This window comes from Cydia pomonella, chromosome 16 (genome assembly GCF_033807575.1).
Source record: "Cydia pomonella isolate Wapato2018A chromosome 16, ilCydPomo1, whole genome shotgun sequence".
NCBI lineage: Eukaryota > Metazoa > Arthropoda > Insecta > Lepidoptera > Tortricidae > Cydia > Cydia pomonella.
The window spans coordinates 7,682,368-7,699,095 of NC_084718.1; positions in this window are offsets into that span (position 1 = coordinate 7,682,368).

The following is a 16,728-nucleotide window of genomic DNA, read 5'->3' on the forward strand; positions in this document are numbered from 1 at the left end:
GAAAATATTTAAATAAATCAACGGGTTTATTTCTCAATTTCTAATATATAAAATAAACTAGGTTTCCCAATAAATCATCACATCAAATCCCTCCTAAGGGCGTGTGTACAACCTTGTTTTAGGGCTCCGTAGCCAAATGGCAAAAAACCCTTATGGATTCGTCATGTCTGTCTGTCTGTCCTTCCGTATGTCACAGCTACTTTTTTCCGACTGTTGAAACTTGGTAGGTGGATGTATTCTGTAAACCGCATTAAGATTTTCACACAAAATTAGAAAAAAAAAACAATAAATTCTGGGGGTTCCCCATACTTAGAACTGAAACTGAAAAATTATCAAACCCATACGTGTGGGGTATGCATAGGTCTTCAAAAATGATATATTGAGGTTTCTAATATAATTTTTTTATCAACTAAATAGTTTGCGCGAGAGACACTTCCAAAGTAGTAAATTGTGTCCCCCCCCCCCCCCCCGTAACTTCTAAAATAAGAGAATGATAAAACTAAAAATATATATATGATGTACATTACCATGCAAACTTCCACCGAAAATTGGTTTGAATGAGATCTAGTAAGTATTTTTTAATACGTAATAAATGGTACGGAACCCTTCATTTTTATACCTCGTCCACTTGGTTACTTCTACTGCCGCTGACTGAACATCGCTTATACTAAGTAATTTACAGTGTACGAGCGAGACGCACTAGTCATGTCAGTGGTCAAATTTTAGGGATAAACATCACCGGGGTCTCTATTGTTTCCCATAAAATTTTAGGTCATAATTCATAATGTATTGTTTTTCCACATTTTCGTTAGTCATAATTTGGTTTTTCTCAGAAACGCGTAACTTTTCAGGATTGGCAAACAAACCTATCTATAGGATAACCTTACGAAGTTAAAGGTTTTAGAATTATGAGTAATAATAATCTGACCATCATTACATTATGACTTTCCATGATTATGTCAAACAAAGGAATCCGACATCCCCGACTTCTATGCCAATGCCCGTAGGCATGTATGCAATAACCCTAGCTCAGCTCACCGTAGCATGTAGCACAATTTCTAATATAAGAACCGGCAGCAAAAAGCAAACAAGCCCGCGCGCAGATATTAAAGGCATATCTCTCTATTATGAGCGGGAAGTTCTGTAATTTAAGGGCGGCGGCGGCATATGGCGAGCCGTAGGGATGCGTGTTATAAATGTCGATTGTCGATGTGTCGATGTATCATTGTTGATAACTCGGTAGAACTTAGTACCTAAATAATAATCAGCCAGTACGGATATGATGGTCATAAAGATGGTGGATAAAGAGATCTGTAAACGAAATACTGTTGTAGAAAAATAATCTTTTAACTTTTCTTTCTATTTATCTAAGCCGAAGATTTTATTTTATTTCTTATCGTATGGCATATGTCACTGGATTAAATACAATACAAACGAAAAACTTATATTTAGAATTTTGCCCTTCCCAGGTACGCGACTGCTTCTTCTGACAAAATCTTAAAATCATCTACATGGCCTGTGTATCTAGAAAGGGGGCACTCCAGAATGATGTGGTAGATGGTCTGGTCTGAGTGCCCACAGTTACAGGCATGACAGGCGCTCCAGCCCCATTTGTATCAGTGGTGCAAGCCGAAGATAAGGCTAGCGTAGGGACTATAGCTATAACTCAGTACAATGAGAAGTCTATGCCCAGCAGTGCAATAATTATGTAGAGTGAGGATGCTGTTAATAAAACCAATGATAACTCCTAGATTCCTGATAACACACAGTCAACTATTCTTGTACTGTTGTCTTCTGTTAATTCCGCGTTATTCAATCTCGAATTTTCATATATTAGTTATTCATAACTATATAAATAATGCTTGCCATACATACATTTCATGTAGGTAAGTATCTTAATAGGTTATCGATAGAATTCCCGGCCGTCCCTACCGCGCTCGTTCCTCAGACACAGCTGCACTCCGCGATTATAACTAGCTTAGCGAACTCGCCAGCTCACTTATTATTGCGTTATTAAATAAGTATAACGCGAAATTATTAATTAACACCAGAATCTCGCAGCGTTTGGAATCCTAGGTCAGGTTAACAAGCTCTAGCACATGAGTAGTAGATATAACACCCGTCTGTCTAATGAGTTGGCAAATTGGTGATAGATAAACCTATTAAAATATATATAAACTATCTATTATAACGCTAATGAGGAAGTCCAAAATTCATAGCTCAGACTCAAAATGGTAGTAGGCAGAACACTTTTTTTTTATAAACATGGTCCATCTTACATATTAGGCTGACCCAACCCCAAACAAAGCTAAATTTCTAATATGGCTACTATGAGATAAAATGATAGATAAATACTTACATTTTCCCAATAAAATAAAATCTATAAGTTAGGAACAAATTTAATATTTTTTATGATAAATATAATAAACTACTACTGACTATGTATATATATGCTAGGGGGCCGATTAGGTCCATAGCCCAGAGACGTACCAGGCTCTGGTAGTGAGAAAAGCAGAAAGATTCTCGACTTTTCACAATAATGTCAATACGGATAAGTGTGGCTGCGGGTTAAGTGTGGCTGGCCTTCACTTTGAGGCCTGGTTACTCAATGATTAGTATTTATTGCGAGTTCGCCATTTGTACATTTTTCTTTATTTGTGCAATAAGGTTTAAATAAAAAAAATAAAAAAAATGTGTAAACAGGCCCCAATGTGTATGTATGCTTAGGGAAAGCGGGCCGAGGACCGATGGCGAACTTCACTAAGTAAAAAAATAGTGTAAAGTCAGACCAAGGTAAGTTGGCAGCAATTTTGATAGCCGATTTTTAAGTAAACGTCATAATTTCATAGAAGTTTGACGTTTAAAATAACACTTGCACTATCTGGGCTGCCAAAATCGCTGCCAACTAATCTTGGTCTGACTCTAACCGTATAGCATCTCACTAGTTTATTTAAGTTCTGACTATATTAGCCTTATTCCGCCTCACCTTATCTTATCATCTTTGGAAAAAATAAAAAACCGTGTGTAGTGAAGCGATTACCAAACACGAGGCCTCAAGAGTGGAGGTGAGAAAGCGCCAACGCAAACAACAATTGCAATCACCAATGCAAATGTTTACGAACTGCCTGTTACCATAGTGTGCCTACTTGCGCTCGAAAATCGACGTTTTGCATCGAACTTATACATCACTTTAACATTGTATTCCAATTTAACTTTAATTTCTTACAAACGAAGGTTCGTTTTACGTTCATTGTATTGAGAGAGATACGAGATTGTTGTAATAAAGTCAGAAATCGGGACGGAAATGGGGACAAAGTGATTCTGCGGATCCACTGGAGATGAGTTGGTCAGGAATAAAGTATTAATTCAGAAGATACGTATACGAATGTAGAAGTATTACCAACGTTACGACTATTTTGATATAAGCAAAATACAAGCCAGACCTCCGAAAACGCGTAATTGCTAAGGGTTTTGGGATCAACATATATTAGTTGCGAGCGGGTCTACTACAAACTGTTTCTTATTAAGTACAAATAAAATATTAAGGCGTTTACATAATTATGTACCTCTAATAGTCAAGTGTCCTCACTAAACCTGCTGGTACTTTTTTGTCACAAACCAAAAGTTAAAAATAAAAATTTATAAGATCGAGAATTTTTCAACGACACGCTCAGAGACTTGAATGTGTGGTTACATTGGCGTCAAGGTTCTTATGATTACGTTTCCTTAATATCTCTTTGGTACTGACTGTACATTACCTAGCATGCCTGTTAGGTGTAGACACCTCGACACAGATCTCGACAAAGGCCGAAGACGTTAATTATTCACGGCGCTACACACCCATTGTTAGTCTCGAGTTCAAGTCAAATAAAGGGGAACCGACGGAGGATTTTTGTTACGAGTTACGTGTGTTGGTTTCTTGGAATGATGTTTTTCATTAAAGTGTCTCCTATTCTAATATTTCAAATTCAAATACTAACAGTAGGCACTAACGGGTTAAACACATTTCAGAAATAGGTCTCTTCTGTGGTCAATTATAATATATGTTATTAACCCGCGTACATATACATATACAACCATGTTTTTTCTTGTTTAGGTCTCAAGTACTGATATAATAGTTATTTACGATACAAGTGCCAAAAATAGGAAATTCGTAAGTAGTCATTAAAACACGATCGAAGGGAGTGTTTTAAATCGACACGAGTTGCGAATTACCTATTCGCACGTGTATCGTACAACGTTTTTCAGTACATATGACCCTTAAAAATTTCGACATATCTACATAATGTGCTAATTTACACACTAGTGCGGAAAAGTAGCACCATATGTACTGAAAAATGTATTTCGCGTAATGGTGCATCGTAAAAATCACCTTTTAATTATCTTAAATTTGCAATATCTACAGGGAAGACGAAAACGAATTAAGCACGTATGTGACCATAGGTAACCCAATTTTTTAGTAACTACTACCCAATATTGGAAAGGAAAGTGTATGAAAGTTATTGTTCTAGTTATGAACACCACTTTTTTTTATAGAAAAAAAGAGTTTTGTCGTTTTGTTTGAGTTTAATACTCATTTATTTTTAAGATAATATAATATGTAAGTAATTTCAGAATGTCGAATCGCAGATATCTTTCATAAAACTTTACAGAATTTAATGATTCTGACTCCCCAAACCTTATGTTAGTCAAATATCTCGCATATAATAAATAATCTACATGAAAAAGCCATCAAATCGTAGCGATCGTCAAACCAAGGCGGGATATCACGGGATGTATTTTTAAGTAGGCGGCGAAGGGCCGGGGCGACGCGCGTATTTCCATACAAATGTTGCATAATTTAAAAACAACTCGGATGTCAAGTATCAAAGTCGTATTTTGCTCATGGCGTGAGGCCGTTCAATTAATTCGGGGGTGCAGTCAAACGCTATGTGATGGTTGAGCATTATTTTATGCATTAGGATTTTAATAACGTACACACTATGTTGATAAGTGATGTCTGTATAATGGTAACTTAAATACTTTACCAACGTACAAAAAACTTTTCAAAGTTTTACAAAGAACTTATTTTGTACTGAAACTCACAGAATTGTTAAAGTAGTTTATGTGACTGCTACATAATGAAAGGTATTAAAATACAAGTGTGGGTTTAAGAAACGAACGAAGTGAGTTTCTTAAAAGAACCACACGAGTGTGTTAATGCCTAATTATGTAGAGTTACATACACCCGTTCGGGTAGGCACTTAATCCTTCAGTCATCTGGTGTAGGCAGTAACTATAAAGAACTAACATTACATAATAGTACCTGGGCGACCGAGCTTGGCTCGGTTATAACTATTTATTGTAATATGGTGGTGTATAGGTGATAATCTTAACTACATTTTTTTTACTAAATTAAACTTGTCTAAAACAATAAAAATTAAAAAATTATATATAAACTTGAACATATAAAAAAAAAAACAAAAGTTTGTCACCGGGCGAGATTCGAACCCGTAACACTCATTTAGCAGTCCGCGTCTTAACCCGCTGGACCAGACGGACAGTGGCCGGTGTCGCGTTATTATTTTTTCCACCGAGCTAGGATAAAATAATACAACGATTAGATACAATTAACTACTTTATTATGCACGACTAACAGGTCGCGGATCTACAAAAATTACCTACGTTGAACAGTCTGTAAAATTAAACCTACGATTATATTCACACCCTTGGAATTCCGCACAACAACACTTCCCTTGTATGTGGGTACGCGCAGCCGGTGGTAGGTGCAATTGCAGGTAGCAACGCAGACACGGCGGCACGAGCGGGCGAGCTGATAAGCGTCGTAATGTTGTAGGCACTTCCCGCCAATCGGGATTTTGACAAAATGTCCGGATTCAGGTACCGTATCCCTCAAATGCCAACAGCCGGAATTGTGTTCCTGTAATGTGCCGGTGCCACGGGTTAGTATGGAAAACTCCTTATTGTCGATGCCTTTGTTCAGCGCCATGAGCAAACAACAAGGAGAAGTGCCAAAGGTTGAGTGTGGCGGTGATCAAAAGGCAGAGCGGAGTTTAACAAAGCAAGCGGCAAAAGGTGTGCGAAAATAAGTTATCTAGACATTCGTGAAAAGTCTAATCTCTGAAAGTCTACATATCATAACTATTAAGTAGCAATTACTACATAATTTATTACGTTGTCTGAGTAAAAGAAATAAAAGGGAAGGGTAAAACAATAGATAAATGGCGATCTGATCCTTCAGCTATTACGGTTGCTCAGTGGCATTATCTGCATACTTTTATACATATCTAGGCAAATATGACTATTCTTTGCAGACGAAAATAAAAAATAGCCGTAGTACTAGCGGGCAAAAGCACTAATTATTTAATGACAAGCTTAAAGTTAATCTTACATAATCATTTATATTCACACTTACCCAAAAGTGGGGAAATAACAAAAACACAAAGTTTCACTTCCACAAAGTGACTACGTTTAACAAATATGGAATACAGATATTATAAAAATTATCATAAAATCCGGGGAATTTAAAAGGTATGTGCACGAACACAGACACCGCGAAAACGCGACGCGGCCAGAGGTCTGTGTGACATTTTGTCGAATGCCAGCAAGCGGCCGGCTAGGATGCCGGGGGAATAGCGGTCCGACGAGTGGACGACCAATCATACGCGGTTGCTCCTGCTATTACCTTATTTGGAGCGCGAGTGTAGCTCATACCGGTTGCTAAGTGCTTCTGTTATGGGTGCGTTCTGAGACAGCGTAGAACTATTAATTTTATTATTTATTTTGACTTCAGTATGTTATTAATTAGTTAATAACGCTACAGATTCCGCCCGCCTCTCCAGGATTTTAGTTATCTCTCAATAAAAGTAAAATCCGGTTCTTGTAGTGCTGATACTACTGCCAGAAACTATTAACACATCTAACCTTGGTTAGTCCATTTTAGGTCCTTAATATGCCAAAGTCCCAGATCATTGCCATATTTATCTTGCAAGCGATAAATAAGTGGTGATTTTTTTTCTGTGACCTTGCACTCAAGGAATTTGGGTGCTAACTTTTTACAAAAAAAACCATCCTTATCACTTTGGTAAAAGGTTCGCTTCCAGACCGTGTCGTTAATATAAAATTCAGATCGTTTTCGCCGTAAATTATATCTTGTTGTGTTTTTGACAAACGCATCATAAAGAGATGTTTGTACTTCGTTAAACACATTAGAAAGGTAACCTATATTATCACAATATACATCCCTAGGAAGGAATATTATTTCGTCATCCAAGTTTGGGTTGACGTAATGAGAACCACACGTAACTAATTCTCTTCCGTGAACAATGAAGGAGGATGTATAACGAGTAGTTTCGTTTGTAGAATTGTTCATAGCAAACTGTATTTTTCGTAATTTGGTATCCCATGTTCTATGATCATCTTCAATAAAAGATGATATGCAGGTAACAATCGTCTTATTATACCTCTCCACAGTGTTCACCTGCGGACAGTATTTAGCCGTGAAAAATATGTTTGGAACTTTGTAATGGACGAATAGGTTATTAAGACTTTTAGAAATGAACTGGCTACCGTTGTCTAAAAGAATAGTCTGCGGAACACCATGCACTAAAAACCATTCCTCCTCAAGAATCTTAACAACAGAAGCAGCCGTCGCTTTACGAAGTGGAAACATCATGCAGTACTTTGAAAAGCAACAAACAATTACAAAGAGAAAAGTGTTTTGCTTCCGGCTTCTTGGCAGAGGTCCGATAAAATCGATTGAAATCATTTGCATCGGTCTAGAACACTGTTTAGGTCGACCCATTTCACCCAGAGTGGTATGATTAGGCGATTTAATAGCCAAACAAGTCGAGCATTTAGACACAAAAGACACAACATCCGCATGCATGTTTGGCCAGAAGTAGCATAGGGCCAGACGTAAGTACGTTTTATGAATGCCTAAGTGGCCGCCAGTAGGTTCACAGTGATAGTCATGAATGGCTTTTTCACGTAGTTCGTCAGGTACTACTTCTTTCCAGGCAAACTCAGATGTCAACGGAAAGCGATTTTTTGATAACCGAAACAAGGTGTTGTTGATAACTTTGAAATTAGGTAAGCATATGGGATTATTAAGGCAAGTGTTATATTTATCTTTGTACCAGTTATCTGCAGTTGAACTAAAAGAGTTAGCGGTGGAAATACTGTCGATAGGTGGGAGTCTCGATAATGCGTCCGGGATAATGTTATCAGAACCCTTACGGTGCTTTACTATAAAATCAAAACAAGATAATCTTATGCACCAACGGGCCAATCTACCGGTTGGGTTATCAAGGGTAAGGAACCATTTTAGAGCTGAGTGGTCTGTGTAAACAGTGAAAGTCTTACCATTGTCCAAGTAACAACGCCAGTGTTCCAACGCTGTTAAGACTGCAAGGGTCTCTTTCTCCGTTATACTATAGTTCTTTTCAGCTCCCGACAAGGCTCTGCTCATATAAGCAACTGGTCTTTCTTTACCGTCTTGTGTTTGTGTTAGCATAGCTCCTATCCCATAACTACTAGCATCTGCATGAACTTCGAATGCCAGCTGGAAATTTGGACAAGCTAGGACAGGTGCTGTAACTAAGCATTTTTTAAGATTCTTAAACGAGGCGTCCGCTTCTGGCGACCAGCTAAAAGGCGGTGCTATCTTTTTATTCGAAGTAAGTTTATTCAGTGGGCCTGCTAAAGTGCTAAAGTTGGGTACAAACCTGCGATACCACGACGCTGTTCCCAAGAATCGTTGTAAATCTTTTTTACAAGTCGGAACGGGAAAATTTTCAATCGCGGCCACCTTATCGGAGTCAGTTCGTAGCCCTTGAGAGTCGACTACGTATCCAAGATATTTAAGTTGACTACGGAAGAACTGACATTTGTCGATATTTATCGTCAAGTTTGCGGACTTTAATTTGTCAAGGACGCGAGTCAATAGTGATATATGTTCTTCAAAGGTAGTGCTAACCAAAATAATATCGTCAAGATAGGCAAATACTTTTAAATCAAATTCGGGACCAAACATCATATCTACCAGGCGTTGTTGCGTAGCCGGGGCGTTAGTTAGCCCGAAAGCGGTAGTTTTGAAACGAAATGTACCACGGCCGGGGACGTAAAACGAAGTCTTATCCCTATCTTTTTCAACAATGGGTACCTGCCAGAAAGCTTTTGAAAGATCGACACTAGAGAGGTACTTCGCGTCTCGTAGATTATCTAAAATCTCTGACATATAGGGCAGATTATACGCGTCCTTCTTAGTGACCGAATTTAGCTTTCTACTGTCGAGACAAAATCGAGGTTCTCCGTTCTTTTTCCTAACAATTAGCACTGGGGACTGCCACGCACTTTCAGACGGCTCGATAACGTCAAGGGCTAACATTTCATCCACCTGTTCAGTTAGGATGCGTTGCTTTTCAGGGGACATGCGATAGTAACGTTGCCTGATGGGCGGTGCATCACCTGTATCGATGTGGTGGGAAATCAAAGAAGTTCGACCCAGTCCCCTTACGGTCGTGGATTGTTGTTTAAACAAATCAATAATGTTTTGAACTTTATCACGCTGCGTGCTATCCATGCTTTCTAAACCCATAATATGGGTGGTTGTATCAATACTGTCAAGTAAAACCCGCGAGGAATTAGTAGTCTGAAGAATGTCAATAGTGCCAATTAAATTGGGACATAACTCAAATTTCCTCCAAAAGTCCAGTCCTAGAATTAAGGGATTTGTCACCGACGGAACAACATAAGCGGTTATCATATGCACTGTATTGTTGAATTCAATAGGCAACAACATATAGCCAATGCAATCTAAGATGTGACCACCGGCAGCCTCAAACTTTTCAGAGTGATCCGTATGTAGGGTCAGATTCAAGTCTAATAGTTCTTTGTGCGCATTACTACCCAGAATAGTTGCCGCAGCACCTGAATCTAAGAGACCGACAGCATTATTATTGTCAATTTTTATTTGAATGTAGGCCCTGTTATCACCACTGGGTTTAGTTTTCAGAACTGAAGCGACCTTGTAAACACAAAAGAAATTTTTAACGACTTTTAACCAGTCATTCCATTCAGATCTATCGAAATTACAAGACCCAGATGCACTACAATTCTGATTGACTAGTTTTTTGGAAGGCTGGAAGATGGTTTTTGGCAATCTGGACAGTCGTAGAAACGGACGTCAGGTCGACCACAACGGAAACACAAGATAGTCCGTTCGGCCTTACAATTCCTTAGAGAGTGAGAGTCATCCCTACAACGTGGGCAAAATTTATTTTTTGTTGTAACAGCATGCACGGGCTTGGGGCTGCCTTCATTCTGGGAACCACTTAAATATGACGAGGACTTGTTACCGGTGGACGCAAAAGGTTTAAAGAAACGGTTTGAACTGCTCGAGTGCGAGTAAGCGAAATCCGGCGCCATAGTATCCTGTGTCACTCGTGGTGGTTCACGGAAATGAGAGAGGCGGGATTGAATATTTTCATAATTTTTGCAAAGCAAGCGTAAGGTGTCAATGTCCGCAACGGACTGCACGGATGACAATACTGCGGCATAGCAAGGCCTAATATTGTGTAATAGAATCTCCAGTTTTTCAGCCTCTGTAGGTTGTTTATCTAGTTGTGAGAACATGCCGGCCATAATAGCTAAATAGACAGTAATGTTCTCGCGCTCGCCCTGTGTTCGAGCTCTTATCTCCTCGCGAAAAAAATAATCGTAATTTGGTCGGCTAAAATCTTCCTTCAAGCGCTTACAAACAACCTCCCAAGAAGAAACCTGATCCTTGATACCACGGAACCAATGAAGAGCATCGTCACTGAATATTTCTGTAGCAAAAGAGAGTATCTTGGATCCAGGAATAGAACGGGCCGAAGTAAATTCATCGACTCTCTTTATAAAAGCTCGAACACAAGTCTTTCCATTATATTTTAGTTTAGATAACTCTGTAAGAAACCCTTTATCGCAAGAAACAGAGATAACTCTTCCTTCAAGGGGGACGGAATCTGAGAAAGCACTAGCAGACGACAATGGTTGGGAAACTGGTTCAAGGTTATCCAAGTTCGCGCCTATGTCCTCGGACTTATTAACGCTGTTATTGAGATTTTGAACAAGTTCAGGTGATAGCGAAGTATCGATACGGCCCAGTCTAAACGTTATATGTTTGTGCAGATTCTTTGCTCGTGCAAGCTTATTTTTATCAAAGGTGGCCGAGATTTGTTTTACCATATCCTCCAGACGCAGCAACGATTCATCGACCCCCGAAATATCAGTCTTGGAATCAAATGGTGACTCTAAAATATCGTCAGAAGGTAATAAGGGGGCAAGTTTTACTATTTGCTTTCGCAGCCCCTCAACAGTTGCAGAAGGGGTTTCGCCGCGAATAGCTACCTCATAAGTGAGTTCGGGCTTCTGTAGCGAGAGAAACTTAATTTCGGACATTTTGATTTTTGGATAAGTGTGAATAAAAAAACCTAGCACTCCGTTCTGTTACAGTAGTATATTAGTTGATGAGCTGTATTTAAAAGGGGAAAAAATAATGTTACGGAAGAAATAGATCAAGAATGAATAGAGAATGAGAAAATGAAATGAAATAATGATGCGCAACCAAAAAGAAAAAAAATAAGAGAAAAACAGATAAAAAGCCAAATTAGTGTATAGAGTGTTTACAAAGGCAAAATAAGGGTCAAAAACGTTATTGTTGCAATGACTTAATAAACTACTCCACTCTATACCCTAATTATTCAACACAAATTGCAACAAAAAAAAAACCTTAAAATACAACTTCACAATTCTACAACGCACACACGCAAACCAAGCGTGAATCCCAAGTGAAAAAGTATTTATTAAAGAGTAATAATTATGTAGGAATACAGAACTGTTCAACTTCCACGCTATGGGCGCCACTGTCGCGTTATTATTTTTTCCACCGAGCTAGGATAAAATAATACAACGATTAGATACAATTAACTACTTTATTATGCACGACTAACAGGTCGCGGATCTACAAAAATTACCTACGTTGAACAGTCTGTAAAATTAAACCTACGATTATATTCACACCCTTGGAATTCCGCACAACAACACTTCCCTTGTATGTGGGTACGCGCAGCCGGTGGTAGGTGCAATTGCAGGTAGCAACGCAGACACGGCGGCACGAGCGGGCGAGCTGATAAGCGTCGTAATGTTGTAGGCACTTCCCGCCAATCGGGATTTTGACAAAATGTCCGGATTCAGGTACCGTATCCCTCAAATGCCAACAGCCGGAATTGTGTTCCTGTAATGTGCCGGTGCCACGGGTTAGTATGGAAAACTCCTTATTGTCGATGCCTTTGTTCAGCGCCATGAGCAAACAACAAGGAGAAGTGCCAAAGGTTGAGTGTGGCGGTGATCAAAAGGCAGAGCGGAGTTTAACAAAGCAAGCGGCAAAAGGTGTGCGAAAATAAGTTATCTAGACATTCGTGAAAAGTCTAATCTCTGAAAGTCTACATATCATAACTATTAAGTAGCAATTACTACATAATTTATTACGTTGTCTGAGTAAAAGAAATAAAAGGGAAGGGTAAAACAATAGATAAATGGCGATCTGATCCTTCAGCTATTACGGTTGCTCAGTGGCATTATCTGCATACTTTTATACATATCTAGGCAAATATGACTATTCTTTGCAGACGAAAATAAAAAATAGCCGTAGTACTAGCGGGCAAAAGCACTAATTATTTAATGACAAGCTTAAAGTTAATCTTACATAATCATTTATATTCACACTTACCCAAAAGTGGGGAAATAACAAAAACACAAAGTTTCACTTCCACAAAGTGACTACGTTTAACAAATATGGAATACAGATATTATAAAAATTATCATAAAATCCGGGGAATTTAAAAGGTATGTGCACGAACACAGACACCGCGAAAACGCGACGCGGCCAGAGGTCTGTGTGACATTTTGTCGAATGCCAGCAAGCGGCCGGCTAGGATGCCGGGGGAATAGCGGTCCGACGAGTGGACGACCAATCATACGCGGTTGCTCCTGCTATTACCTTATTTGGAGCGCGAGTGTAGCTCATACCGGTTGCTAAGTGCTTCTGTTATGGGTGCGTTCTGAGACAGCGTAGAACTATTAATTTTATTATTTATTTTGACTTCAGTATGTTATTAATTAGTTAATAACGCTACACCGGCAACACGAAATTAGCGACCATATTCTGCGTCGTAAGAAAAACGCATGAAAACTCGAAAACACGCGTTTTCCCAAACATAAGACTAATCTAGATCGATCGATATATATTTCCGGGATCTCGGAAACGGCTCTAACGATTTTGCTGAAATTTGGTATATGGGGGTTTTTGGGGGTAAACAATCGATCTAGATTAGTCTTATGTTTGGGAAACCGCGTGTTTTCGAGTTTTCATGCGTTTTTCTTTCGACGCAGAATATGGTCGCTAATTTCGTGTGGCTGGCCACTGTCCGTCTGGTCCAGCGGGTTAAGACGCGGACTGCTAAACGAGTGATAAGGGTTCGAATCTCGCCCGGTGACTAACTTTTGTTTTTTTTTATATGTTCAAATTTATAAATATTTTTTTAATTTTTATTGTTTTAGACAAGTTTAATTTAGTAAAAAATGTAGTTAAGATTATCACCTATACACCACCATATTACAATAAATAGTTATAACCGAGCTAAGCTCGGTCGCCCAGGTACTATATATATACATATACAAGAATTGCTCGTTTAAAGGTATAAGATATGCCTATATATTTACATGGGTACTAAAAGTAATAAAATTGTTTAGATATTGTGTTTCTGCTCAAAAAATGCGGCAAAGTTTTCAGAAATCAACTTATTTATATTAAAACCTGCTTGACAAAATGAACCTCGTATTCGTACATATTGGTCTTACAGCAACGTATCCGTTCATATGAAAAGGGAACAAACCGAAGCGGGGATTAAATTTCCACCCGAATTAACTTCTGTGAATCGAAGCTATCATTCCATCAAAACAAACCAATAAACACGGCCCCACTAGATTTAATCTGTTTAGTCGCAAAAGACGCCCATAAAACAAAGTGTGAAGCGGGAAAAAATCCTTGTTCCATCACCGTCGCAAGATTACACATAAAAATGTTAAATGTTCCCGAACGAGTATTGAAAAAATCCAAGGGAAATGGCGGGAGAAATTGGCTCCAGTCGAGAGGGCGCAGAGGGCGATATTATTTCATACGACATTATGACGATACCGGCGTTGAAAACGAATATTCTATTCTATCTATTGTATAATTAAAGTACTAAACTGAGGATAGCAAACGGCGCAAATACAGTACGCTCGGCAGTGGCTTTTGGGTTCGAAACGTTGTTAGGGCCATGGAGGCCTAGCGCCCGACGTTTGGTGGATGCCACGGGTGACCATAGCGCTGCAGCGGTATCATGGTCGCATTTTTATCACCTGTCATGTCATGCGTCACTTTCGCACATACATATAAGATAGAACGTGACAGGCATGGTGGTCAGAGTTTTGCCCAAAGAATTGCCATTCAACGGGGAAATGCGGCCAGCCTGCTGGGGACTCTGCCTGCTGGCGGCGAGTTAGAGGGTTGCTTTTTTGTTGGGTTTTTTTATGTATACTGTTAGAGTAAGTAAGTTGACGAAGCCTGTTGCAGATTTTAACGCTGTATTGTTTTGTGACGAAGCCTGTAGCTGATTGTGAGTTTGTTTGCCGAAGCCTGCGTTGCGGATATAAAATTATGCTCCCTGAATAAGTACTAAATTTGTATCAATTGTATCACCTCATGTTTTTGCACCGCCTACAACTTATCTGCTTTGCCTAAAGGTTGACTGGTAGAGAATGCCTTACGGCATTAAGTTCGCCTATTGTACAGTGTGTTTTCTTATGTGCAATAAAGATTAAATAAATAAATTTGTAGTTTTAGGCATATTCAACGAATTCTCGGTCCTATCACATTTACCTACCACGTGCTAACGATGATCGTCTGATGATAATCCACTGACAGTTCTATAGACGCAGTGGGTTTTATTTCAATATAATAGGTAGATACTGGATAGCCTAATTTGTTAAACATAAGAAATACGAGTATAATCAATAAAATAAATAAATAAATATATGGGGACAATTTTACACAGATCGACCTAGCCATAAACTAAGCAACACACTATGGGTTACATACATAGAAAACATCCATGACTCAGGAACAAATGTCTGTGCTCATCGTTTAACGGGATTCGAACCCGGGACCATCGGCTTTATAAGCAGGGTCACTACCCACTAGGCCAAACCGGTCGTCAAAAAATATAAAAATTGACTTAGACGTCTTCTTTGTTTAAAGCAGATTCTGCGCAAATGTAGTCAAGAAACCGGCCAAGAGCATGTCGGGCCACGCTCAGTGTAGGGTTCCGTAGTTACTCTTCCGTCACAATAAGCTAAACTGGAGCTTAAAGTATAGTAAATTGTGAACCAAGGGATGAAACGGTACCTTTCACTCGAGTTAAACAAATAGGCAAATTTGCATAATCAGTACCTAATTAAAGTAAGTCTTTTTACTATGAAGGGAAATCTTTTTGCGATACGATAACTCAAAAACAGCTAAACTGATCATGTCCGCTATAGTTTTCATTTAATGTCTTTCTTAAGCTCTACTTCCACGATTTTTTTCATATTTTTTGGACCTATGGTTCAAAAGTTAGAGAGGGGGGACACACTTTTTTTTTCTTTCGGAGCGATTATCTCCGAATATATTCACTTAATCAAAAAATGTTTCTTAAAAACCCTTATTAGTTTTGAAAGACCTTTCCAACGATACCCCACACTCTAGGGTTGAAGCGAAAAAAAAAAATCACCCCCACTTTACGTGTAGGGGAGGTACCCTAAAAAAAATTAAATTTTTAGATTTTATTGTACGACTTTGTCGGCTTTATTGATTTATATATCCATGCCAAATTTCAGCTTTCTAGCACTAACGACCACGGAGCAAAGCCTCGGACAGACAGACAGACAGACGGACATGGCGAAACTATAAGGGTTCCTAGTTGACTACGGAACCCTAAAAATGAATTTCATTTACGTAATAGTAAATTACGATACAAGTGCGAAAATTAGGAAATTCGAAACGAGTGGCGATAAATTAAAACACGACCGAAGGGAGTGTTTTAAATCGACACGAGTTGCGAATTACCTATTCGCACATGTATCGTACAACGTTTTACAGTACATATGGCCGTTTAAATGTTCGACACAGTAACGTAATATGCTAATTTTCGCACTAGTGCGGTAAAGTAGCACCATATGTACTGTAAAAAATATTCAGTCCATAATTAAATACTTCTATATACTTACTTTACTCTTTGCTTTTATTGAGGCCTACTTGCAGAATAAATTTTTGATTTTTGAATTTTGACCTATCTATCGAAATCGGCGTATGTCAGTCTAATATCCATAACAATTATCCCGTGCCCGTGCCTGTCTATGATCTAAAATTAAATAAAAATTAATAATACAAATTATAAAATCGCGGACTTAACGCGGCGTTTACGCCAGTCAACAAGTGGGGTGACTGACATATTGATGTTTACCCGACGAACGCGTGAGGCGAAAGCCGTCAACAGTAGAAATTTAGGTACAGTCAGCAACGGATATTAGAACTAATATCTACACTACTAGACAGTGTGTACCTAACGTCATTTTATTTTGAATATAACCGTAGTATTATAGTTA